Source organism: Acinonyx jubatus, chromosome E4, assembly GCF_027475565.1.
Source record: "Acinonyx jubatus isolate Ajub_Pintada_27869175 chromosome E4, VMU_Ajub_asm_v1.0, whole genome shotgun sequence".
Classification (NCBI taxonomy): Eukaryota; Metazoa; Chordata; class Mammalia; order Carnivora; family Felidae; genus Acinonyx; species Acinonyx jubatus.
Window position 1 is genome coordinate 59,267,127 of NC_069395.1, and position 26,049 is coordinate 59,293,175.

Here is a 26,049-nt window from a genome sequence, read left to right on the forward strand (position 1 = left end):
GAGGCTTTCTCTATTATGTATTGTTGGCACCATGGTTGAAGATCAATTGATTATATATGTTTGGATTTATTTCTGTGCTCTCTATTCTGTTCCATTGCTCTATATATCTGTCTTTTTTTTTCAACGTTTATTTATTTTTGAGACAGAGAGAGACAGAGCATGAACGGGGGAGGGGCAGAGAGAGAGGGAGACACAGAATCGGAAACAGGCTCCAGGCTCTGATCCATCAGCCCAGAGCCTGACGCGGGGCTCGAACTCACAGACCGTGAGATCGTGACCTGGCTGAAGTCGGACGCTTAACCGACTGCGCCACCCAGGCGCCCCTATATATCTGTCTTTATGCCAATCCTATACTGTTTTCATTACTGTAGCCTTGTAATATAATTTGAAATAAGGAAGTGTTTTGCCTCCAGATTGGTTCTTCATTTTCAAGGTTGTTTTATCTCTGGGGTCTTTTAGAGTTCCAGTTGAATTTTAAATTTGTTTTTCCTATTTTAAAAATAAGCGAGTTGCGGGGGTGCCTGGGTGGCTCAGTCAATTAAGTGTCTGACTTTGGCTCAGGTCATGATCTTGCCGTTCGTGAGTTCAAGCCATGCATCGGGCTTTGTGGTGACAGCTCAGAGCCTCCAGCCTGCTTCAAGTTCTGTCTTCCTCTTTCTCTGGCCCTCCCCCACTTGCACTCTGTCTCTCTTTCAAAAATAAACATTAAAATAAAATTTTTAAAAAGTCAGTTGGGATTTTGCATTGAATCTGTAGATGGTTTTGGGCAGTATCAACATCTCAACAATATTTAGTCTTCTAATTCGTGAACATAGAATGTCTTTCTATTTGTGTCATTTTAATCTCTTTCATCAATATTTTATAGTTTATGGTGTACAAGTCTTTTACTTCCTTAATTAAGTTTATGCCTAAATATTTTATTCTTTTTGGTATTATTATAGATAGGATTTTTTTCTTAATTTCCTCTTCAAATAGTTCATCATTAGTGTATAGAAGCACAACTGACGTTTTTGTTGATTTTGTGTCCTGAAACCTCATGGATTTCATTTATTAGTTCTAGCAGGTGTTTTGTGGAATCTTTAGGGTTTTCTCTATATAAGATCATATCATCTTAAAAAAAAAACAATTTTACTTCTTCCTTCCCAATTTGGATGCCCTTTCTTCCTTCCTTCCTTTTCTCTCTTTTCCTTCCTTCCTTCCCTTCCTCCCTCTTTCCTTCCTTCTTTCCTTCCTTCCCTCCTTCCTTCCTTCCCCCCTTCCTTCCTTCCTTCTTCCTTCCTTTCCTCTCTCCTTCCTTCCCACTCACACAGAATCCAAAGCAGGCTTCAAGATCCCTGCTGTCAGCACAGAGCCCAATGTGGGGCTCGAACCCACAAACTGTGAAATCATGACCTGAGTTGAAGTTGGACACCTAACCAACTGAGCCACCCAGGTGCTCCAATTTTTTTTAATTGTTTTAACATTTATTATTTTTGAGAGCTCGCACGTGAGAGAGAGAGACAGAGCATGACAAGGGGAGGGGCAGGGGGGAGGGGGACATAGAATCTGAAGCAGGCTCCCGGCTCTGAGCTGTTAGCACAGAGCCCAATGTGGGGCTTCAACTCACGAGCCATGAGATAATGACCTGAGCCAAAGTCGATGCTCAACCGACTGAGCCACCCAGGTGCCCCTAGACTTTATCTTTTTGATGCAGTGTTAGTATGTATGTTCCTAGGAAGTTACTATTTTTTTTTTCTAGGTTATCCATTTTGTTGGCTTACAATTTTTCCTAGTTGTCTCATGATCCTTTTTGTGGTATCAGTTGTGATATCTTCTTTTTCACTTATGATTGTATTTATTTGAGTCTTCTCTTTTTTTCTTAGTTATTCTACCTAAAGCTTTGTTAATTTGGTTATCTTTTAAAAAATCTCTTAGTTTCATTGATTTTTTTCTATTGATTTTCCATTCTTTATTTTATTTCTGCTGTAATTTTTATTATCTCTCTTTTTCTACTAACTTTGGATGTAGTTTGTTCTTTTGTAGCTTATTCCTTGATGTGTGAAGTTAGGTTGTTTATTTCTTCTTTTTTAATATAGGTGTTTATTGCTATAAACTTCCATTTCACTACTGCCTTTGCTGCATTCCATAACTTTTGATATGTTGTATTTTCATTTTCATTTGTCTCAAGACATTTTCTAATTTCCCCTTTGATTTCTTATTTGAACCATTTGTTGGTCAAAAGTGTCTGGTTTAATTTACACCTTTCATGAATGTCCTAGTTTTCCTTCGGCTACTGATTTCTAGTTTCATTCCATTGTGATCAGAAAAGATACTTGGTATGAATTCAGTCTTCTTATGTCTCTAAACATTTGTTTTGTGAACTCTACATGTGATCTGTCCTGGAGAATGTTGTGTGTGTGCTTGACATCTCGATGTATAGTCCATTTTTGTTGGGTTAAAAATTTTATATGTGTTTGTTTGGTCCATTTGGTCAGAGGTGTTAATCATGTCCAGTGTTTGTTTATTGATTTTCTGTCTATCTATCCATCATTGATAGTGGGATATTGAAGTTTCCTTCTCTTAATTGTATTGCTATTTATTTCTCTCTTCAGATCTGTCAATGTCTGCTTTGTATATTTAGGTGCTCTGATATTGGGGGCATATATATTTATAATGTTATCCTTTTATCATTACATAATGACCTTCTTTGTCTCTTATAATAGTTTTTGACTTAAAGACTATTTTGTCTGATGTAACTATACCCTCCTTCGCTGGTTTGCAAATGCATGGAATATCTTTTTCCATCCACTTAACTTTCAGCCTGTGTGTTTCCCTAAATCTAAAGGTGAGTCTGTTATAGATGCCACATATTTACATCTTGTTTTCTAAGCCATTCAGCCGCTCTATGTTTTTCATTGGTAAGTTTAAACCATTTACATTTGAAGTAATTATAGGTAAGGAGGTATTTGTTACCCATTTGGTCAGTTGTTTTCTGTTTGCTTTGTAGTTCTTTTGTCAGTCTTTTCTCTTTCTCTTTTCCTTAGTGTTTCATTGTTGTTTTTTGTTTGTTTCTTATTCATATGCTATAATTGTTTTCTCTGCTTCTTTTGTGCAACTTCTGTAAGTACCTTCTTTGTGGTTACATGAGGTTACATAAAATATCCTATAGTTATTACAGTTGATTTTATGCTGATAGCAATTTAACTTTACTTGTGTATAAAAACCCTACACTTTTACATCCCTGCCTCCCATGTTGTATGTTATTGATTTCTCAATTTATGTAAATTTCTATTGTCTATTTACTATATTTTTATTTATAGTTACTTTTAATACATTTGTCTTTCAACTTTTGTACTAGAAACAAAAGTGATTTTTCACCACCATTTGAGTAATATAGATGATCTATGTTTACCTTTACTAATGAGTTTTATACTTCCATATACAATATGTTGTTTAGTGCCTTTTCATTTGAAGTTGAAGAACTCCTTTTAGCATTTCTTGTAAGACCTGTTACTGGCACTAAACTCCCTCAGCTTTTGTTTGTCTGGGAAAGTTTTTATCTTTCCTTTACGTTTGAAGGACAGCTTTGTTGAGTACAGTATGCTTGACTGACAATTTTTTTTCTTTCAGCACTTTGAATATATCATCTCACTCTCTTGGTTTACAGTATGTCTGCTCAGAAATTTGCTGATTCCCTTAAGGGAATCTTTCTTATTCATGACAATTCACTTTTTTCTCACTGCTTCAGAATTCTCTTTTTGTATTTGACTTTTGACACTTTGATTATAATGTGTCTTGGGGTAAACTTCTTTGTATTGATCTTGTGGGGGATTCTTTGAGCCTCATGAAACTGGATATCTATATCTTTTCTAGGATTTTGGAAGTTTTCAGTCATTATTTCTTTAAATAAGCTTTCTGCCCCCTTTTCTTTCTTGTCTAACTATTGGCATTCCCATAATGTGTATACCAGTCTGCTTACATTGTCTCATAAGTCCCTTAAATTATCCTCATTCTTTTTTATTTTTTTTTTTCTTTTTGCTTCTTTCTCCTACTGGATTAATTCCAATGACCTGTTTTTGAATATACTGATACCTTCTTCTGCTTAATCTAGTGTGATATTAATCCCTTTTCTGAATTTTTCAGTTCAGTTATTGTATTATTTAGCTCTATGATTTGTGTTTGGTCCTTTTTAATAGTTGCTGTCTCTTTGTTGGAATTCTCACTTTGTTCATGTATTGCTATCCTGACCTCGGTGAACATCTTTAAGACAGTCATTTTGAATTCTCTATCAGGTAAATCATATATGTCCATCTCATTAGAGTTATTTTCTGGACATTTATTCTTTTATTTGGAACTTATTTCCCTATGTCTTCCTTTTCCTTGACTCTGTGAGTTAGGGTTTTTGCATTAGACAAAACAGCCTGGCCTTGTACAGAAGACCCTTACCAATCACCTGTCCAAGGATTATGAGTGCCTCTTAAATATTCATGGTAGTCCAAACTGCTATTTTTGTAGAGGCCTCTAGGTATCTAGAATATGCCAGGACCCGTTAGTCCTCTGAGACAGGCAAGATGGAAACCAATGTATTGAGAAGCTGCTCCAAAAGTTAGGATGCTGTATGTATATTCCAACTCCTTCACCCCTCAAAGACATGCTGGGAGGTAGAGTTTATTGCCTGCTTGTTCTGTTCTGAACTACAGGAAGTAGCTGTGTGGCAAGTGTACGCATGCTTTTCAAACTGTTACATGTTCCCTGGACCCCCCACAGGACTGTCAGAGACAGGTGAGTTAGAGGTCAATCTCTTTGGCAATAGCCAGAGAAGTTGTAATGCTAGGTGTCTAGTCCAACTCCCTTACTTCTTAGGGAGAAGCTGGGAGCTGGAATTTGCTCCTCACTGTGCACTGGAGGACAGGTGGCAGAAGGAGGACATGTGGCAAGTGCCTATACTCTCATTCAAACTGCAACTCTGTTCTTTGTAGACCCTGTGGGACCAGTGAATGCTGGGCTCTCTCAGTTCTCAGAGACAAGTGAGTTAGAAGCCAGACCCTTTGATAGTAGTGAGAAAAATTGGAGTACTATCTGTGCAGTCCCAAATCTTTACTCCTTAGGGAGAAGATAGATACTGGGAGTTGTCTCCCAATTGTATGGTACTATGCCAGTGGTGGAGATTATCATGAGAGTGTGTCTCAACTTTTCCTATCAGTTTCAATATGGCTTGCTTCACACATGCCCATGGTAAAGGAGCTTCTCATCTAGTTTCTGGATTTCTCACAAAGTGAACTGATAAATGTGTTGTTGTTGTTGATGTTGTTGTTGTTGTTGAATCTGTGTGTCCATATGGGGAAGAAGAGTCCACAGCCTCTTAGCATCTTGCTAACATTACTTTTTCCTTTTTTCTTGAAGATTAGGTTTCCCTCTAGTATAATTTCTTTTCACTATGAGTAGGTATTCTTTGGATGCAGATCTTTCCATAGTGAGTTCTCCTTATTTTCTTTTATCTTAGAATGTTTTTCTTTTACTTTCATTCCTGAATGAGCTTTTCTTTGGATATAGAAATCTGAGTTGACAATTACTTGGTACATATGAGACATTCCATTTGACCCTGGCCTCCACTGTTTCTTATAGTAACATTAAAACAGGTTTAGGTGTTGTTTTCTTTGTATTTACTCTGATTGATTTTGATGCACATCTTGATTCTGTATATTTATTTTTCATCACATTTGGAAATTTTTCAACCTTCCATCATTCAATTTTCAAATATTCTTTCCATCCTATTCTCTCAATCCTCTCTTTTTGAGTTTCCATTATACATATGTTAGACCTTTTGATATTTTCACAGTCATCCCTGCAACTCTGTTCATCTGTTTTTCAATATTTTCTTCTCTCTGTTCATTATATTGAATACTTTCACTGGCTTTCCTCTGTCATCTTTACTTCAACCCATTTAGTAAAAACGTTTTATTTTCAATATTGAAATTTTCTATTTTAGAATTTTCATTTTCTTATTTCTTTAATAAAGTTCTATTTTTGTGGTTATGTTTGAGATTCCTTATCTTTTTACTCATTTTTAATATATTTTTTAATATCATAGAGCATACTTATGGCAGTTGTTTTAAAATCCTTGTCTGATAACTTGAACACATGAGTCATTTCTGTTGGCATCTGCAGATTTTCTTCTTTTTGAGGTGGTCACATTTTCCTGATTTTTTGTATATAGGATAATTTTGTATTGTATCTTGTACAACACAGTGTACTATTTATTTGTGTAATTGTATTAAACTATTTTCTGAACAAAATTTAACATTTAAATGAATTTTAGTACTCTCTCTACTGTACTAAGAGATATACAATTTGGTTTTAGTTGGAGAAGAAATTTATTCATTTTTGGAAGCATGTGTTCCCCAGTATTGCAGTTTCTAAACTAGATTCACTGAAACACTATTGTTCTTCTAGGTTGTAATGGAAAATGTGTTGCATAATAAAATAAGTTGAGGGAATCATTAACTTAATGTTAAAAATAAAACTTTAATATACCTGTATATTATATTATATTATATTATATTATATTATATTATATAAATAATTATTATATAAATAATACTATTTTATATAATTAATTTTATTATTTTACAATTAACTATATTATGTAATATTAATATATTTAATTAGGCATAGTCATAATATATGCCTAATTAAATGGTAATCTTCAGATGGGTGAGTATTTTTTTTTTCCAATATATGAAATTTATTGTCAAATTGGTTTCCATACAACACCCAGTGCTTGGGTGGGTATTTTTAATTGAATCCTTCCTTCAATCAAATTATTAATGTAGAGAGAACAATTTCATATTTTATAGTTTAGGAAATATTAACATAAAGCAGTTGAAACAAACCCAGACCTTCAGAAATATGCCTATTATATAATGCCAAGGAAGTATCTATTATATCATTGTAACTTAATATTGTTATTATCTTATTTACCTTCTTACATTTATTCAAATAATTGAGTATCTAGCCCTTTTATGTGTTTTTTCTACTTACAGTTCTCACTGTAAGGATTATTGCATGAAAATATCAATTTAGTATTTTAGGATACTTATAATAATAATGGATATAAATAGTCATTATAAGAAGTCAGTGTAATTATTTTAAGACCTCAAATGTGGAGTTTTCTAGAATAGATACATGTACAGCATTTGATCTATTTTGTGCTATGGAGGAAAAAAATCATTTTGAGGAGAGTGGAGATTGCTCAGAATGCTGGGTACAATTTAAAATATTGTTGTTATTTAAAGATAAAATTTTAAGTAGGAATTGCAGGAGATGAGGAGGAGAAACCATGGGGATGTCCCAGGGATGGTATCTGCCTAACATATGAGCAAGTCTGATGTATTCAAGTAACAGTGGGAAGGCCCACATGAAATGGTGCCAGTGATGGGAGTATAATTAGAGATAATCAAAGATGTATTGAGCGGACCAGCTTCTCTAGGGCCCTGTAGGCCTTTGTAAGATTTTGACTTAACTCTTAGTAAAATGGGAATTTAATACACATAGAGTTTTATTTAGAAGAGTCACATTTTAGAAGGAAACCTTTGACTACTGAAGAATAGATATGGGGAGCCAAGACGAAATGCCAGAGACTGTTAGGAGGGAGGTAAGAGAAGATAATGACTTGGACCATAGAAGAAGCAGTGGAGCTGGTGAAGAGTGGTCAGATTCTGGAAATATTTTGAAGAATAAGTCAATAGAATTTGCTGATGGATTATTGGATACAAACTATGAGAAAGAGGAATCAATGGTGTACTCAAGAAATTTGGCCCAAGCAATAAAAACAATAGGGTTGCCATTAATTGATATGTGGAAATTCTTTGGTAAAGGATAGGGAAATGAGAATGCTGTTTTGGTCCTCTTAGGTTTGAGTTGTCTATTCATTTATACAAGTGAACATGTGGATATCCTGTCTAGTAGTCTCAAGCCAGAAAGTACGTGTGGGATGGGTCTGGGTCCAATCAAGGAATAGGAACCATGGAGAGTAATGAATATTGAAGTTTATTGTAATGAATGATCCACCTGTGATAGGAGAGCACAAGGATGTAAAGATAACTCTAAGTGGTACCCCAGGGCTGAGAGAGAGTACCCAAGGAAGGGTAAACTTGAAAGGAGAGCTCTCTCACTAAAGCTGGGGTACAGCTCTCCCTGGAGAAGGTGTGGCTGCAACCCGCTGGTTTGCCTGGGTCATTGTTGGTCCCAGTCTCTGAGCTAGCAGGAAACACACTTCTGGGTGGTGTGTGAGCCACCCCTGGTGAGCAGACGTGCAGGAGTCAGGATGCTGCACAGAGAATGAAGCCCAGAGTATACAGTGTCCGTGTTTAGAGTCCAGGAAAGAACCTCAGGTCACAGATAAGCCATGGCTGGTGCATATGCAATAGTGCATAGTATCCACATCAGATGTGAAAAAGACACCAGATTGCCATGAGGGTCGCACTCTCGATGTGCTGCTGCTACTTGGGCAGAGGACACCCAGATGTCCTCACACACCCATACTGCTGATTATCTGTGCAGCAGGAGGAAGGAAAGGCAAAGGCCTGCATGCCAGAATCAGGAAGATGAGCCCCTTCTTCCTGCAGAGTCTCTCCAGTGCTTCCTACTGGTAAAGGTTAACATTGTGTTCACTGTAAAGAAGGAAATTTTAAAAGCTCTGTCTTATCTGAGGGTGGGTTCAGTGGGGGCAAATTGAAGGCTGAGAAGTAATAATTGGAATGGATGATAGGGAGGGTTGAGGCTTGGGGAAGTTTGCTATCTTATTATGACATGAGTCTTGCTCCTATCAAGGTGTCTCCTGAAGGAAAATGTAGTATGGTTGAACTTATACTTGCCTTGAGTTCTCCCTGGAAATCTTTCAGACTTTATTGTGTAAATAACTCTAATTATTAATTTTAGATCCGAAGCAGTGTTTGAAAGTTACCGGATACAGTTTTAATTTTGCTTTAATAGCTTTATAATATTTGAAGGGACATTTAAATTTTATCTCTAAGAAATAGAGTAATGTTTAAACTCATTTTTGTTATTAAATATGAAAAGTAATGTTATTTCCCATTCCACTACTTATCCTTGAGGAAAAAGAACATAACTAACCTGAATCCTTTCCCATAAATACATGCTTTCTTTTTACCAGATGCTTAAATGTCATTGGACTGTCTTAAAGTAGTTCTATTTGATCTCTGTGAAACAGATGGAAGTATTTGTTATACAAACCTTATTTAGAATGTAATCTTTTTTTTCTCCCCTCATTGCATATGTTTGGCAGTCAGCTTTCTCTTCTAGATTTGAATGAATTTTGGGCAGTCTCCAAATCTAAACACACCCTAATTTCAAAAACCACAATCCTGAGGGCCCAATTCCTGTTTACTGAGGAATTAAAACCTAGTGAAACCACATAGTTACTAAATACAGTGCATCCTACTGAGTTTTTTTAAAACAAAATTCTTTATAGTTTATTTAGGGTTAGTGAGTACCATAGAGTTCAGGGAGTAAAGTCTCTTCATAAGCAGTATATGATATTTACAATTGGTTAAAAATACCTTTTGCTCCCGATTCTTAATACATCTTCCCTATGTAGCCGGGTGAGTTTGCAAGTAGGTAGGGAGTGATGGACTGTGGAGAGGTGATGGAGGAATAATTGATGTGGGGTCCTTATTTTTTTCTTTAGTGTTTTGAGTGATTAACGTCAAGTGAAAAAGGTGTCTGTAAAAATGTCCACGTGTAACTATCAGTTGCATTGTTTGTTTTCCCAGATAATGGTTCAAGTTTTCCTTTATTTTATATTCAAGAGATAATACTGTTAACTATTCAAACTAAACCCAACCCTGAAGTGAATCCTATTAGAAGTTCAGGTGAAGAAAAAATATATAAAATATAGGAAGAAAAAACAATCCCACACCCCTTTGTAATTAAACAGTTCTAATCCAATTAGAAGGAGGGAAAAAAAAAGTAAGGTAGAAAGAATTAGACGTTTAACTTTAACTTCTCAGGATTGGATTTCACAGGCATGCTTTATAGTTTTAGTAATCTTTACTTAGGGTGGTAGTTGACATGCCATAAACTTTAATCTGGAAGAAGGATGTAGCACATGTCACATGATATAGCATCCTCCAAAGTATATACCGTCTTACATTAATGAAAATGAATTGGATTAACCATCTGTGTTCCCATAACTTCCTAGAGGTATTTAATTGATTCATGTTTTAAGCAACATTTAATCATTAGTTTCTTCAAACAAATGTGACAGGAGTATTTGCTTTTTCCATGTAGCTGTTTTAAAACCATACTCTCATATTTCATTGTTTTATTGAGTTGGTTCATGGAATCCCTGCAAGTATGCTCATTTTCAACTAAAAATGTGCTTAAGGTGAATTTCGGAATTAAAAAAGAAAATCTTTAGATCTTGAATCACTTACAGATTGACTCTGTAGACTTAATAAAAACCAGAAATCGCATTTCTTTTTTTGTTCATCTAAGATGTGATAATGCCTGCCAAATCATATTATTGACTGAATTTTTGATAGCTATGTTTCTTTTAGATGAAGTAACTATCTCAGTGAATTCCTTGGAAAATGAGAGTCAAAATGATTAACACTGCTACATTGGAAAGAAATGGCGTAGGATTGTTCATGTACATTTTCACCTTATTTTAATATGATGTTAATTTGGTGGTATCTAAAATGTTGACGTATTGGAGAACACTTAATGTTTTCATATTCCCTATTGGCCTGCAGAGCTTATGACTACTCACTATTGCAGGTAAGTTCTTGGAACACTCCTCTTCTCTCTCACCTTCTTTGCAGCATGTGCCCAGCTGTTTGCCCTTCAGCCACCCGGCCTCTCTATTTCTCAGAAACTCCTGGTCCCTCCACTAGAACAGCATGAACAAAACTGATCTTTCAGACAGAAAATTCCTACTACCATCTCCTCCTAGTGAATGTTTTTGAATCTCCAATTCGTACTCCTTCCTTCCTTAAGCATTCTTCCCTGTCACACATCCTCCTATTGCAGTCTTATAGCAACACATTCCTCCTCTGTGGAGCACTTGGTTTAGATATTCTACAACTATACGTTGATTATCTTTGCTCTCATCCTGAAAGTTCTTGGTCTGTTTTTCCCCCTTAATATTATATTTCCTTGACACACAGTTAGTACTACAAAGAAACTATTTTTTGTAAATAAATCCAAGTGAAAATTATAACACTAACCCTGACAAGTTTTCTTAAGATTTTTTTTTTGAATATTTGTTTATTTTTGAGAGAGAGAGCACAAGCAGGGAAGGGGCGGAGAGAGAGAGGGAGACACAGAGTCTGCAGCAGGCTGTAGGCTCTGAGCTGTCAGCACAGAGCCCGACACGGGACTTGAACTCACAAACTATGAGATCATGACCTCAGCCAAAGTCGGACACTTAACTGACTGGGCCACCCAGGTGCCCTGAAAAGTTTTCTTTATAAATAAGTAAAGTTGACTAGAACAACATGTGTTTGAACTGTATGGGTCCAATTGTATGTAGAATTTTTTTCAATAAGTACATTGGAAAAGTGTTTTGGAGACTTGCAACAATTTGAAAAAACCTGCAGATGAACTGTGTAGCCTTGAAATATTGAAAAAAAAATAAGAAAAAGTGAGATATTATTAAAATAATGTATATATAATACATATAACATACAAAATATGTGTTAATTGACTTTTTGTCAGGGTTAAGGCTTCCAGTCAACTGTAGGCTATTCGTAGTTGGGTTTTGATGAGTTAAAGGTGAGTTTTTGACTGTGTGGGAAATTAGCCCCCCAAGTCCCCTGTTGTTCGGGGGTCAACTGTATCTTTAAAAATGTTGAGGTTTTAATCATTATTTTAATGATGGCCTATATATTAAGGAGGAAAGAGTAACTGTGATCAGATATTCTACAAAGTTAATTTGAGGAACAGTGTTTACCTTTACAGAGGAAATACTCTTGCTTTCTTGTCACTGTGACAGAAAGCCAAATCTCTAACAGTGTGTTACAGAATCTGTTACCCCAAGTAAAATGTAGTTGTTGACTGCTTGGATTGATGTTTCCCAGTGCTAACCTATTTTCACATCAAGATTATTGTTTTCCTTACATGCCAATAAAGGATGAAAGAGATATTATAATCAGAACTCTATGGTACTTCTTTCTGCTCCTGACCTTCTTCCCCCACGCCCCCATCTTCCCATTCAACTTGTTTTAAGTTACTAGACTCAGTGCAGAAGCTAGTCCCTTGAAATTTACTATGTCACTTCACAATTCAGTATGTGCTCTCTAGGTTACCCTTTCCTTTTTGAGTCTCCTCCCTAACTGAGCTGCCTACAGAAGGATGAGTCATCCTGAATGGGCACCTATTAGACTAGGCTACTAATTCTCCATCCTATCCATCCAATGCTTCTTTTTAAAAAATATTTATTTGACTTTGAGAGAGAGAGAGAAAGAAAGAGAGCGAGCACGCATGCATGACTGGGGTAGGGTGCAGAGAAAGACGGAGACACAGAATCCAAAGCATGCTCCAGGCTCTGAGCTGTCAGCACAGAGCTCGATGCGGGGCTCGAACTCACAAACCGTGAGATCATGACCTGAGCCGAAGTCAGATATTTAACCAACTGAGCCACCCAGGTGGTTCCCAGGTGGTCCCATCCAGTGCTTCCTTATTCTAACAAATATTTATAAGTTTCTTTTACCAACCTGAAAAGAAATTGATGGATAATACAACCTATTTACATGTATAACTTAAATCATGTAATGTCTGTACTATAATCTAAAATAGAAGTAACAAAGTAACCCACAATATTATATGATCCATTTAATTAGATAAATGCTTGAAAATTATTGAACCAGAAGATATTATGACATAGACAGATATTTGTCCTTTTATTTATAATTACCTTAGACGGAGCAGCTAAAAATGGCTTTATCACTCCTTATAGAATTTGATAAAACGGCAAACGGTTGGTAAAGTTGAAGTATGTTTTTTCTTAGATATGTCTGGTGGCTCCATTTCTGGAAAATTCCTTATATAATTATGTGTATGAAGGTATAGTCTTGAATATTTAAATATTTAAAATAATTTATATAAAAGTAATAATGTTTAATACTTTGAAAAACACTTTATGCTTACATATTTTGTTTTGAACCTCTGTTTTTGTATATGGTATGCTTCTAGAAAATACACTGGGTACCTATTACCCCTTCTGCCAGTGGAGTATTCTTTTGTGGGGCAGATAAATATGCATAAAAATTTAACTATCACATATGAATTCTAGTGCTAACATTCAATGCAATAATAGCTCAACACAAAATACAGTGCACTTTAAGTCCCTCCTCCTAAAAAGGGAGGTAGGTCATAAAGGCTGTGGTATTTTGGGGAGGGGAGATGTAGTGTCCGTGTGTGGTTAGGAGCACAAACAAACCTTAAGTGGAAAAAATAGAGGAAGGATTGTTGTATTCTATATGCCAGATTTCACAGTTCCCTGAGAAATTCTGGTTCAGCTACTGACCTGTTATAAATCATAAGCTTATCTTCAATAGGTACTGACCTGAAACTACAAGATGTCCAAGTTTTCTACTACCTGCAAAGAGAAGAGGGGAGATAAAAAAGATCTGCTGTCCTCAAATTCTTTATAAAAGTAGACAGAGAGGGGTGCCTGGGTGGCTCAGTTTGTTAAGCATCTGATTTTGGCTCCGGTCATGATCTCATGGCTCATGAGTTTGAGCCCCATGTCAGGCTCTGTGCTGGCAGTTCAGAGCCTGGAGCCTGCTTTAGATTCTGTGTCTCCATCTCTCTCTGCCCCTCCCCTGCTAGGACTGTCTGTCCGTCCGTCCGTCTGTCTGTCTGTCTGTCTTTCTCTCCCAAAAATAAATAAACATGTAAAAAATCTTAAAGAAAAGTAGACAGGGAATAAATCCTTAGTAAATAAATAAAAATTTTTGCAATCACTTGTATGTTGGCTTAACGCTAGCTTTGATCCATGTTGCTTTTATTTCTTATGTTTTATCCTAAATGCAAACCTTTTATGATAATGGAAACACTTGTTTGCTTTGCTGCCCCTTTAGTGCAACTTCTTTTGGTCCCTTAGGAAGTTTTCCCTCAGAACATGGATTGTCTCTCCTTGTGTGTGGTGTCAAATTGTTTATAAGCACCTTGTCTATCCATCAGCCATTGCTTTTTGTATAAATTCTATTCTTTTGTGATCTGCCTCTCCTTTCTCTCTTTGAGGTATTAACAAACCTTTTAGCTTAGTAAGGTACAGAAAGTAGTTTTGCACATTCACTTTCTAATGACTACTCCGCTTTCCTGAGGGGACAGTCTCTTCTGACACGCATATACTAAACATTTTCCATGGTGGCAGGCGGGCATGAGAAAAATAGTGCAGTTGGCTAGCCACATTTTTCCAGACTAATGCCCTAAGTGTTCATATTCCTTCTTTGAATCCCTTTATTCTGCTGATGTTAAAGGAATGTACTTATGAGTGGGAATATGATGGTTTATGTAGAAGACTTTCAGGTTTGGCCTGTGTATGGTCATATAAGGTAGAAAACTTTCAGTGGTAGCAAACGTTGAATGTTTTAAGTATCTGCTAAGAGCCTTGGTTAGCTAAAGCTAAAGCTAACCAAGCTGTGACTTGAAATTATGCATGACAGGAATAACATTTGATGGTTTTGACATATTAGCCTGAGAGGGTCATCAGCCTTCCCTCCTTATTGTACATGAGTACAACAACTAAAACTTAACTGGGCAATAAATTTAGTAAGGGAATAAATAGGCAACTCTCATAATAAAACTCCTATCATGTTTTCCTTCATAAACTTATTTAGGAAGTTGAATGATTCCAGATGGCATTTCATGTGTATTTGGCTCTGAATTTCTTGTTTACTCTCACATATATGCCAATATATGGTTAAGTGTTTAAGGTTTTCATGTCTCTGAGGAGCCATTCAGCCTTTAGACATACAACTTTAGATTGCTATGTGTATATGGCAACCGTTTTTGCAAATTGCCCTCAGCCTGTGGTATTTAAAGATATCCCAGTTGTTTATTGTACCTGAGGAAGAAAGTCCTGTGGGCCTGAAGTTTTGTCTGTTGACTCTAGAAAGTATATCTCTTAAGAAGCTAGTGTTCAAGATTAGAGAAAATATGAGTCAACAAACGGTATATAGACCACCCATAAACTCTTGAATGTGTAATGTGCAAAAGTATATTTTAAGTGGTCCTTTAATAATGTAGAAGCATTTCCCTTCATAATTGTTGAGAAGTCCTCAGTCCTGTGCAGAAAGATTATTTCTTCCACAATGTCCATAACATATAGACTTTTAAAATTGAAGTAAACTGAAAAAACTGTAGTCTTAGCACTCCTGTGTGTGAATGTGTGTGTGTGTGTGTGTGCGTGTGTGTGTGTGTGCACGTGAATGTAGCTAGACATAGCCCTATGCAGTCTTATCACACATTGATCCACGTAAACATCACTATAATCAAGACGTAGAATTATTCAACCTCTACAAAGATCCCTGAAGCTATCCTTTTATAATTATACCAACCAACTTCCCTTTCCCTTTCCTAACCTTGGCAGTCATTAATCTGTTTTCCATCTCTGTAGTTTCATAATTTTGAGAACACTATATAAATGGAATCATATGATATGCAAAAATCAGCTTTTTTTACTCGTAATTCCCTTCAGATCCATCCAAGTGTTGAGTATATTAAAAGCTCATTTCTTTTCATTGCTGAGTAGTATTCCATTGTATGAATGTACCAATATGTGTTTCATACACTGAAGGACATTTAGGTTGTTTTGAGGTTTTCGCTATTACAGATAAAACTGTTATGAACATTCATGTACATTAACTTCTTTTGTGTGTAGATTTAAGTTTCTTTTCTTTGTAATTAATGCCCAGAAACGTGATTACTGTTTTGTAGGTTAAGTGTAAGTTTAGTGTTTTTTTAAATGTTTTTAAATGTTTTATTTATTTTGGAAAGAGAGAGAGACAGAGAGACAGAGAGAGAGAGAGAGACAGAATCTGAAGCAGGCTCCAGGCCCCGAGCTGTCAGCACAGAGCCCGACGCAAGGTTGAATCCACAACCTGTGAGATCATGACATGAATCGAAGTTGGACGCTTAACTGACTGAGCCACCCGGTCACCCCTGTTTCGTTTTTATGAAACTGCTGAACTGTTTTCCAGAATGGCTGCTCCATTTTCTATTGTCAACAGCAATATATGAAAGATCCAATTTTGCTGCATCCTTGCTTGGTACAGTCCCTATTTGTTCACATCCACAGCATATATGAAAGAGGAATGGTGGTCTATTTGAGGAACTGAAGGAAAGCCATGGAGAACAGAATGTATGCAGCATGTGGGAACATGGCATGAGATGGGATGCAGAGGGAGGTGACGTGTGTGTGGAGGTGAACCACGAGGCTTTGTAGGTACTTTAAGGTCTGTGGAATTATTCTAAGAATAACAGTTAACCTTTAAAGAGTTTTAAGTAGCATATTTAAAAAACTGGATGCTGTGTAGAACATATGTTAGAGTGAGAGATGATTATGGAGAGACCAGGCAGAGTATCAAGGTAGCTGAGTGGAGAGGTGGTGGTAGTCTAGAAAAGGATGAGAGCATTGGAAATGGAGACAGGACTTGGTGATTCACAGGATGTAGAAGTGAATTACAGACAGACATCCAGCATGACACCCAGCTTTCTGACCGGTGACTAGTTTTCCAAGCTTACTGGAATCAGGATTACTGAATGTCTGGGGGAAGGATACATGAGTTTATTTTTAGACTGTGTTTTTTGTTTTGTTTTGTTTTGTTTGTTTGTTTGCCGTCTGAGATGCTTCTGAGATATCCAGGTTACAATGTTGGGAAAGTAATTGCCTGTCTGGATATAAGGGAAAACATGAGCTAAAGATAGTTGCCATATAGTGGTTGGATAGTGGATGCAGGCCTGAAAGTGGAGACTGAGAAGGTTAAGCAGAGGGATAGGAAGATGTCTAGGAAAAGACGATGTGATATAATTAAAGGGAATAATATTAGGAGGCAAAGTCACCTAGTAGACATAAAAGTGACAGGGGTGATGATGTTTGAGGAAAAAAAGTAAAGATTTAAAGATTAGCTTTAGTTTTATTATGAATATTGGAAGAAACTGAATAAAGGAACTACTAGTTTGGTCAGGAACAGTGTTTCTACTTTCTATCCTTTAGAACACTGGCTCTTTGGGAGTGTTACTGTCATTTCCTCTGTCTGTCTCTCTCTCACACACGCACATGTGCACGAGTTTTGTGATCAATTAAGTGTGAGGATCACTGTTGAAATAGTTTTTAGTATGTGAGTCTTAAAAATGGACACAGTGTACAACAATCCCTAATGAATCTCAGGAATCTCAGTTTGTGTCCTCTGGACCACTGTTTGGGAAACATCTGCTTAACACCATTAATAGACTCGGACAGTGGAAATGCATACCAGTTGATCTCATTGTTCTTCCCTCCCTCTCCACCACTTGCTCCTCAATCTCTTCCTCTCTGTAGAAGCTGGAATAGCAAGGTTCAGTTTAAGGGAGTGTCTGGGTCAGGGGTAGTGGAGGTAAATATCTATGGTGAAATCAGTGATGACAGCCTGTAATCTGGGTTCGTTTTGGCCAGTGGTTGGGTGAAGAGTGTTCCTGGGTTTTAAGTGTCATGGATCTTTGGTAACTGGTAAAACATCCAGCTTGGCAGCAACTGAGGTCCACTTCAATATTGGCAAACACAGTAAATGTTGAGAAAAGGATATTCTGGTACAAATCTGCAGATAATTGGGTGGGTGTGGGAAGTGGTGTGCAAAGAAAGAGACTGAAACAATTTGATTCTGGAAGTGAGTGGGACTGGAAGAGGGAAGGTTTGTGATTTGAATGTTAGGAGCTTGGAAATTCCTTCATGTTATTAACTGATGTGTAAGTGTTTGTCTGTGTTGCCCATGTCTTTGGCCATAATGAAGAATGAACATATTTCAACAAATCACCATTGGTATGGTAGTGGGATCATCAGCATTCTCTTCATATATGGTGAGTCATATATAGTTTTACAAAGCAGTGGAAGGAGATCACTATAGAAGGGTTAAGCAAATAAAAGTGGTGTTATGAGCAACTTGGTACATTATGTTACATGATTTTGCTTGAATCTGAAGCCTAACATAGATACCTTTTCATTCACTGTGCCTGGAATAATGCTGGTAAAAACTAGGCCTTAAATGAATGGGTGAATGAATCCCTAAAATTCATTTTTTTTAAGTTTGACCTTGATTATTACCTCATACTAGTGGACCAGAGAAGAACACTTGACACTAAATTTAATTTGAAGGCCAAAGCCTAAAGTGTCCAGATGACCTGTGGATTAATCTGGTACAAATTTATAACCACTAGTTTGACATAAGTTGTGTGGTTGCTGTTAAGAACAATAATTTGGGGCTTTAGCAGAGAGAAAATAATAGACTTTTGCTCGATCTCTCATGTTTTGCAAGAACAAGCCAAGATGATAGGCAGGAAACAGTTGGTTATGATATATTAATGAATAGCAGAATCTTGCTGAGTTGATTAACGTTGCTTAAAAACCTATTATGTGTTAGTTCTGCTTCTTGTACCTTTACACACTTAAGTATTTCTGCTTATAGGTACACAAGAGAATCGTGTTGAGTGAATGTATAAATGAGTGAATTCATACGTACTTTTGCCAAGCCTAGCATTATTTTTACTTACCTATTTGTGCACTAGCATTTGAAATGACTAATTCTGTTTCATGCATGCACAGTATCTATTTTGGAGTTCAAATGACCTCATAGGAACCCTCATTATACTCTTACGATGATGATAAACAGCTGGCATTATCTGCATATCATTATGTCCTCAATACTTCTTATATTGTTCTTTCATTATCCCCTCTCTTTTTCCTGTCTCTTCTCCATGACTCAGAGGCCTTCTTTGGTTATGTTTAATTACTGACATAATTTTTCAGTGTTTAGAAAAGTATTATTGACTGTTAACTATATACCATAAACCATGCTAGTTACTAGGACCATAGAGATACCTAAGACATGGCCCTTCTCATCAAAAAGCTCCAGTCAATAGAAGGTGTAGGCATATATTTATATCACCAATAAGATCGTGTGATAAGCATAGCGTAACAGAAAGCAAATAGAAGCTTCTGTGTTATCATTTGGGAAAGAGAATAATTGTAATGGAGATCAAGGTGATTGAGGCAGGCTTTCCAGAGGAGGTCATTTCTAACCAAGCTGAGAGCAGCAAGCCAAAGTGAATGATGCATATTCCAGGTAGAAGATCTGGTGTGATGGTGTAAGTTATTGGCTAGATGCCTGTGCCTTCAACAGTGACTGGGAGTATAAGAAGCAGAGCAAATTTAGAGGCAAATCAATGACATTAACTCTCCATCTATCTAGAGCCCACATATTCTTCAAAACATAGGTCTTACCTCCTCTTTTTTCTGAAGTTCATGCTACCCTAGCCCAAAATATATTTTGCCCCATAGGATGACAAAATTGTGATTTCAAGCTACAAAATCTTAGGATAGTTTATTGTATACAGAAAAAAATACAAATGTGTTGTTATGCTTCAGTCCAAAATAATGAATTCATAAATACAGAATAAGAGAAACAGAGAGCCTATAAACATGAAAAAATATTAGACTACTGGTAACTTAAAGGATATAGGGCTCTTCCAAATATTGTTCTTAATCTCAAGCTCCACTAACAGCAGCAGGCTTTCTGGAATGATGGACTTGAGAATCAGACTGTACAGTGGGAGAGTGACATGATGCTCCATTGTGTGTGCCTCATTTGTAAGTCATCAGAAACATACTCAAACAGCAACTATGATCATGATAGGCTCACATTTATGTCAGATAAATTGTGAAGAACCAAAGTACTTAGCACAGACGGCAAAGGAGGAAAAATTTAGCTTTCCCAAATATTTGAAAGAAATTTGCACTTGACCCCAGAGAGTAGAGCAAGAACCAATGTCTGAAAGCGGAGGAAATATTTTTGTTTAACATAAAGGAGCTGTGTTTTCGTTGTGTCTTGTTTTTGGACAGTGTTTTTTAAAGATGTAATGGTCAATTTAGAGTGACAATGAACTTTTTGTTCCTGGAGGTGTATGAGTCTTGTGAATGCCAAAGATAATTTAGTCATCAGTTTGATAGGAAAGTTTTACCAAATGTCAGTTCCCAAGGTCTGCTCCATGGGTGCCCAGGGTTTCTGCATTTTTTCAAAAGGGGTCTGCAAGATAAAAATGACTTGCATAATAACACTAAGATGTTATTTGTTTTTCTGACAGTGTAAATGTTGGTACTGATGGTTCAAAAGTAGTGAAAGGTAAACATTCTGACATCTCCACCTGAATCAAGGCAGTGGCACTACACTTAGACGTCATTGTAATTCTTCACTGCCATGCACTTGCATGGGGGAAAAAAGCCAATGTCCTTAATGAACAGTGAAAATTTATGAAAACTCAACTCTTGAGTATCTGTGTTTTTAATAACTCTGTGTGACAAAATGGAAAGTACACACAGAGTGTTTCTCCTGGGCAGCAAAGTACAACAGTTCCTGTGATAAAAGTACTTATTGTAAATTAAGGTAGTCCTTTTTCATTGGACACCATCTCTGTTTGAAAATCCAACCAGCAAACTGTGATTATTAATACATTGACATTTGGTAGACATTTTCTTGAAAATGAACAAAGTTAAGTGATTACTTTAAGGATACCAGCTGGTGTTTGTTGCCAATGATAAAATTCAAGCTCTGAAGTAACATTGGAATTTTGGAAATTTTATGTCTGCCTCCATAAGTTTGATAGCTTTGCTATAGTTAAGACTTTTGTGATAAGATGGGCAGTGATTTTTTAAAAAATTGATTTTATTTTTAATGCCATAAAGTAACATGTGCCTGTATTTGGAAGTTCTGTGATACTTAGCATGGGAAGAAGAAGGGAGTTTTTGGGTCATGGATATGAGACAAAACAGAGACTGTACTCAGGTCCCCTCAACCCTGACTGTGCAATCCAGTGTTCCTTGGCTGCCTCCATAAGAAAAAAAAGGCTGAGACTTTATGTCTCTTGTGTAGCAGCACATCTTGCAGGAATGTGGAGGAAGGATACTTACCACCAGACCAAAGCAGTATATGCCAGGATAGACCCCGGCCTTGACTTTTCACCAACTTTTCCCTTCATTATAATACTAAAAAATCATGTCCAGGGGTGGAGATTTAACATGGTAATTAGATATACAATGCATGAAGAAGCATGACCTTTAAATGCACAGGTGCTAATAAATTCCCACCTCTACATGTTTAGATGTCACCCTTTTCCTGCTTAAGTTTCTTTTTTTTTTTAATATGAAATTTATTGTCAAATTGGTTTCCATACAACACCCAGTGCTCATCTCAACAGGTGCCCTCCTCAATCCCCATCACCCACTTTCCCCTCCCTCCCACCCATATCAACCCTCACTTTATTCTGTTTTTTTTAATGTATGAAATTTATTGTCAATTTGGTTTCCATACAACACCCAGTGCTCATCCCAAAAGATGCCCTCCTCAATACCCATCACCTACCCTCTCCTCCCTCCCACCCCCCATCAACCCTCAGTTTGTTCTCAGTTTTTAAGAGTCTCTTATCCTTTGGCTCTCTCCCACTCTAACCTCTTTTTTTTTTTTCTTCCCCTCCCCCATGGTCTTCTGTCAAATTTCTCAGGATCCACATAAGAGTGAAACATATGGTATCTGTCTTTCTCTGTATGACTTATTTCACTTAGCATAGCACTCTCCAGTTCCATCCACGTTGCTACAAAAGGCCATATTTCATTCTTTCTCATTGCCAAGTAGTACACCATTGTGTATATAAACCACAACTTCTTTATCCATTCGTCAGTTGATGGACATTTAGGCTCCTTCCATAATTTGGCTATTGTTGAAAGTGCTGCCATAAACATTGGGTACAAGTGCCCCTATGCATCAGCACTCCTGTATCCCTTGGGTCAATTCCTAGCAGTGCTACTGCTGGGTCATAGGGTAGATCTATTTTTAATTTTTTGAGGAACCTCCACACTGTTTTCCAGAGTGGCTGCACCAGTTTGCATTCCCACCAACAGTGCAAGAGGGTTCCCGTTTCTCCACATCCTCTCCAGCATCCATAGTCTCCTGATTTGTTCATTTTAGCCACTCTGACTGGCATGAGACTGGTATCTGAGTGTGGTTTTGACTTGTATTTCCCTGATGAGGAGTGACATTGAGCATTTTTTCATGTGCCTGTTGGCCATCTGAATGTCTTCTTTATTTATTTATTTATTTATTTATTTATTTTTTTTAACGTTTATTTATTTTTGAGACAGAGAGAGACAGAGCATGAACGGGGGAGGGGCAGAGAGAGGGAGACACAGAATCTGAAACAGGCTCCAGGCTCTGAGCTATCAGCACAGAGCCCAACGCGGGGCTTGAACTCACAGACCGCGAGATCATGACCTGAGCCGAAGTCGGCCGCTTAACCGACTGAGCCACCCAGGCGCCCCTGGATGTCTTCTTTAGAGAAGTGTCTATTCATGTCTTCTGCCCAGTTCTTCCCCGGATTATTTGTTTTTCGGGTGTGGAGTTTGGTGAGTTGTTTATAGATTTTGGACACTAGCCCTTTGTCTGATATGTCATTTGCAAATATCTTTTCCCATTCCATCGGTTGCCTTTTAGTTTTGTTGATAGTTTCCTTTGCAGTGCAGAAGTTTTTTGCCTTCATGAGATCCCAATAGTTTGTTTTTGCTTTTAATTCCCTTGCCTTTGGGTGTCGAGTAAGAAATTGCTGCAGTTGAGGTCAGAGAGGTTTCTCATTCTTTCTCCTCTAGGGTTTTGATAGTTTCCTGTCTCACATTCAGGTCCTTTATCCATTTTGAGTTTGTTTTTGTGAATGGTGTAAGAAAGTGGTCTAGTTTCAACCTTCTGCATGTTGCTGTCCAGTTCTCCCAGCACCATTTGTTAAAGAGACTGTCTTTTTTCCATTGGATATTCTTTCCTGTTTTGTCAAAGATTATTGGCCATATTTTTGTGGGTCCAATTCTGGAGTCTCTATTCTATTCCATTGGTCTATTGTTTAACATAGTGTTGAAAGTGCTAGCATCAGCAGTCAGACAACAAAAGGAAATCAAAGGCATCAAAATTGGCAAAAAGGAAGTCAAGCTTTCACTTTTTGCAGATGACATGATACTATACATGGAGAACCCAATAGACTCCATCAAAATTTTGCTCGAACTTGTACATAAATTCAGCAAAGTCGCAGCATACAAAATTAATGTACAGAAATAAGTTGCATTCTTATACACTACTAATGAAGCAACAGAAAGACAAATAAAGAAACTGATCCCATTCACACTTGCACCAAGAAGCATAAAATACCTAGGAATAAACCTAACCAAAGATGTAAAAGATCTGTGCTGAAAACTATAGAAAACTTATGAAGGAAATTGAAGAAGATACAAAGAAATGGAAAAACATTCCATGCTTATGGATTGGAAGAATAAATACTGTTAAAATGTCAATACTACCCAAAGCAATCTACACACTCAATGCAATCCCAATCAAAATTGCACAAGCATTCTTCTTGAAGCTAGAACAAGCAATCCTAAAATTTGTATGGAACCACAAAAGACCCCGAATAGCCAAAGTAATATTGAAGAAGAAGACCAAAGCGGGAGGCATCACAATCCCGGACTTCAGCCTCTACTACAAAGCTGTAATCACCAAGACAGCATGGTTTTGGCACAAAAACAGACACATAGTCCTGCCTAAGTTTATTCAAAACACTCTCCCTGACCTCTCCTCCAGGAGTCAGCCTGAGGACACTTTTCTTTTGTGCTGTCTTCTTTGTTCTCTGCCGTAAGCCCCAATAAAGCCTTGCCTGAAACTCCTGTTTGGCCTCTGATTAATTTCTATTGTTTAGAGAGCCCAGGGGCCAGGTATGGTATGGAATGGAGTGGCATTTACTTCCTTATCATCCAGAAAGCAGCACTGTCAACCCTGGGCAACTTTTCTTTCTGAAGTCAGCAGAAATGGTGTGATAGAGCATAAGTGTAAAGGACTATGCAATTTGTAATTCATGTACACTGAATAATTTGGGGAATAACTCTACAGTTTTGCCAGAAAGTCACTTTATTCTCAAGCCATTGGGGCATTTTATCTTTCTCTCCTATATTTGATTATTATTACGATTTACCTTGACCATCTTTTTTTCTCTCATAGTTTTTTGTTCAGATTTTATGTGTTTTTATTTAAGAGCCAGAGAAATTTACTGAGTCCATGGAGTCAGCTTCTGCTCACTCACCTGCTCATACCAGCACTCAACTAGGTTGAGTCTATGTCAGGTTATCTAAGGTTCTAAAAACAAAAATTAAACCAACAAACTTAATTACTTCATCAGATTGTAGCAAGGTGGATTTTTTTTCTCCCTGTCAACGTTTGGGTATTGAATGTGATTGAGTTTGAAGACAGCAGACTAATTTTCTGCTCTGCTAAGCGAAATAAGTCAATCAGAAAGAGACAAATATCATATGATTTCATTCATATGTGGAATGAAAGAAACAAAACAGATGAACATATGGGCAGGGGGGAAAAAGAAGAGAGAGAAACAAACCACAAGAGATTCCTAATGATAGAGAACAAACAGGGTTGACAGAGGGAGGTGGGTGGGAGATGGGCTAGATGGGTGATGGGCATTAAGAAGGGTACTTGTGATGAACACTGCGTGTTGTATGTAAGATATGAATCACTGAATTCTACTCCTGAAACCAATATTGCAATGTGTGTTAACTAACTAAAAGTTAAATTAAAAAAAGAATAGAGAGGTTATATGGACTGGAACCCTTTATATGCTGTATTTTGGTGCAGACCTCCATGTCTTAAAATAACCCTTGTCTTATCAATATTCTTAATTTTAATATTCTTTTATAATATTGCCCTGGGCACTCATTTGCCAGAAAGATGAGCATTGTCTTTATTAAAAGCCATCTCGTTACTTGGTTTTAAGTGGTATAATGATGGGATCTGTGGGCCTGACTCTTATGGACAGTAACTATGATAAGTGGTGTCTACTTCCCTAAAATTCTTGGGCCAGGTCACAATAAACTGGTGGGAAAAAGCAAGATTACTATACAGTTGAAATTCTAGAAGCAGGTTCTAAAACTTTGGAGTAGCTTGGGATATTTCCATTAAATTCATGCTTTTTAATTCTTTGGATCTTTTGTTGCATTGTATTTCAAAAGCAAATTTTATTTTCAATACAAACCCTCAGAAGATCTACTGATCTGTCTTCAAACCCTCTTCCGCTGTTAAAAGAAGCTTCATTTGAGGGTTCATGGCTGGCTCAGTCAGTAGAGCATGCGACTCTTGATCTCGGGATTGTGAGTTCAAGCCCCACAATGGGCATAGAGCTTACTTAAAAATAAATGAATAAAATAAAAAGTGAGCAGTTTTAAAAAATAAAAAAAAAAATGAAACTTCATTTGAAGAACTAGTCTTTGCTAGTAAATACTATCACCTGAAACCTGCATTTCAAAAGAATCAGTGAATGCAAAACAGAACATAGCTGTTTTTCAGATGAAATCTTTAGTTTCTATAAACCTATTAGAGTGTATCTCATACAGTAGTTCTTGGCTAAACTGCTTTAATGTTTAAACAAAAAATAATAATAATTAAAATAATAATTTTAAATTCTGAAAATTAGACTCAAATTCAAAATATGGTTGTCTACTCACACTTCTCAATGCATTGAAGTACTGTATTTGGCTGTTTTGAAACATCTTTATGAGTTATAAAATAAAGACTGCAAATATAAAGCATCCAAATTTTTCATAAAGAAGAATAGATGCGTGTTTCTCCGTGTCTGTAAAATCTTCCACCATATATTAAAAATGCAGAAGAAACTTTCCTACAAAGAAACAAATTCAGGACGACAGACTTTTAGCTTGTAATTATAAATGGTAAAAGAAGATATTTTGGAAGAAAAGAA

The 26,049-nt window shown here is 36.8% G+C and overlaps 1 protein-coding gene across 2 annotated transcripts in view; it reads left to right on the plus strand.

The window, feature by feature from the left end:
- The window catches only part of FMN2 (formin 2), a 393,129-nt gene that overhangs the window by 231,475 nt on the left and 135,605 nt on the right, over positions 1 to 26,049 (plus strand). The window lies entirely within an intron of this gene.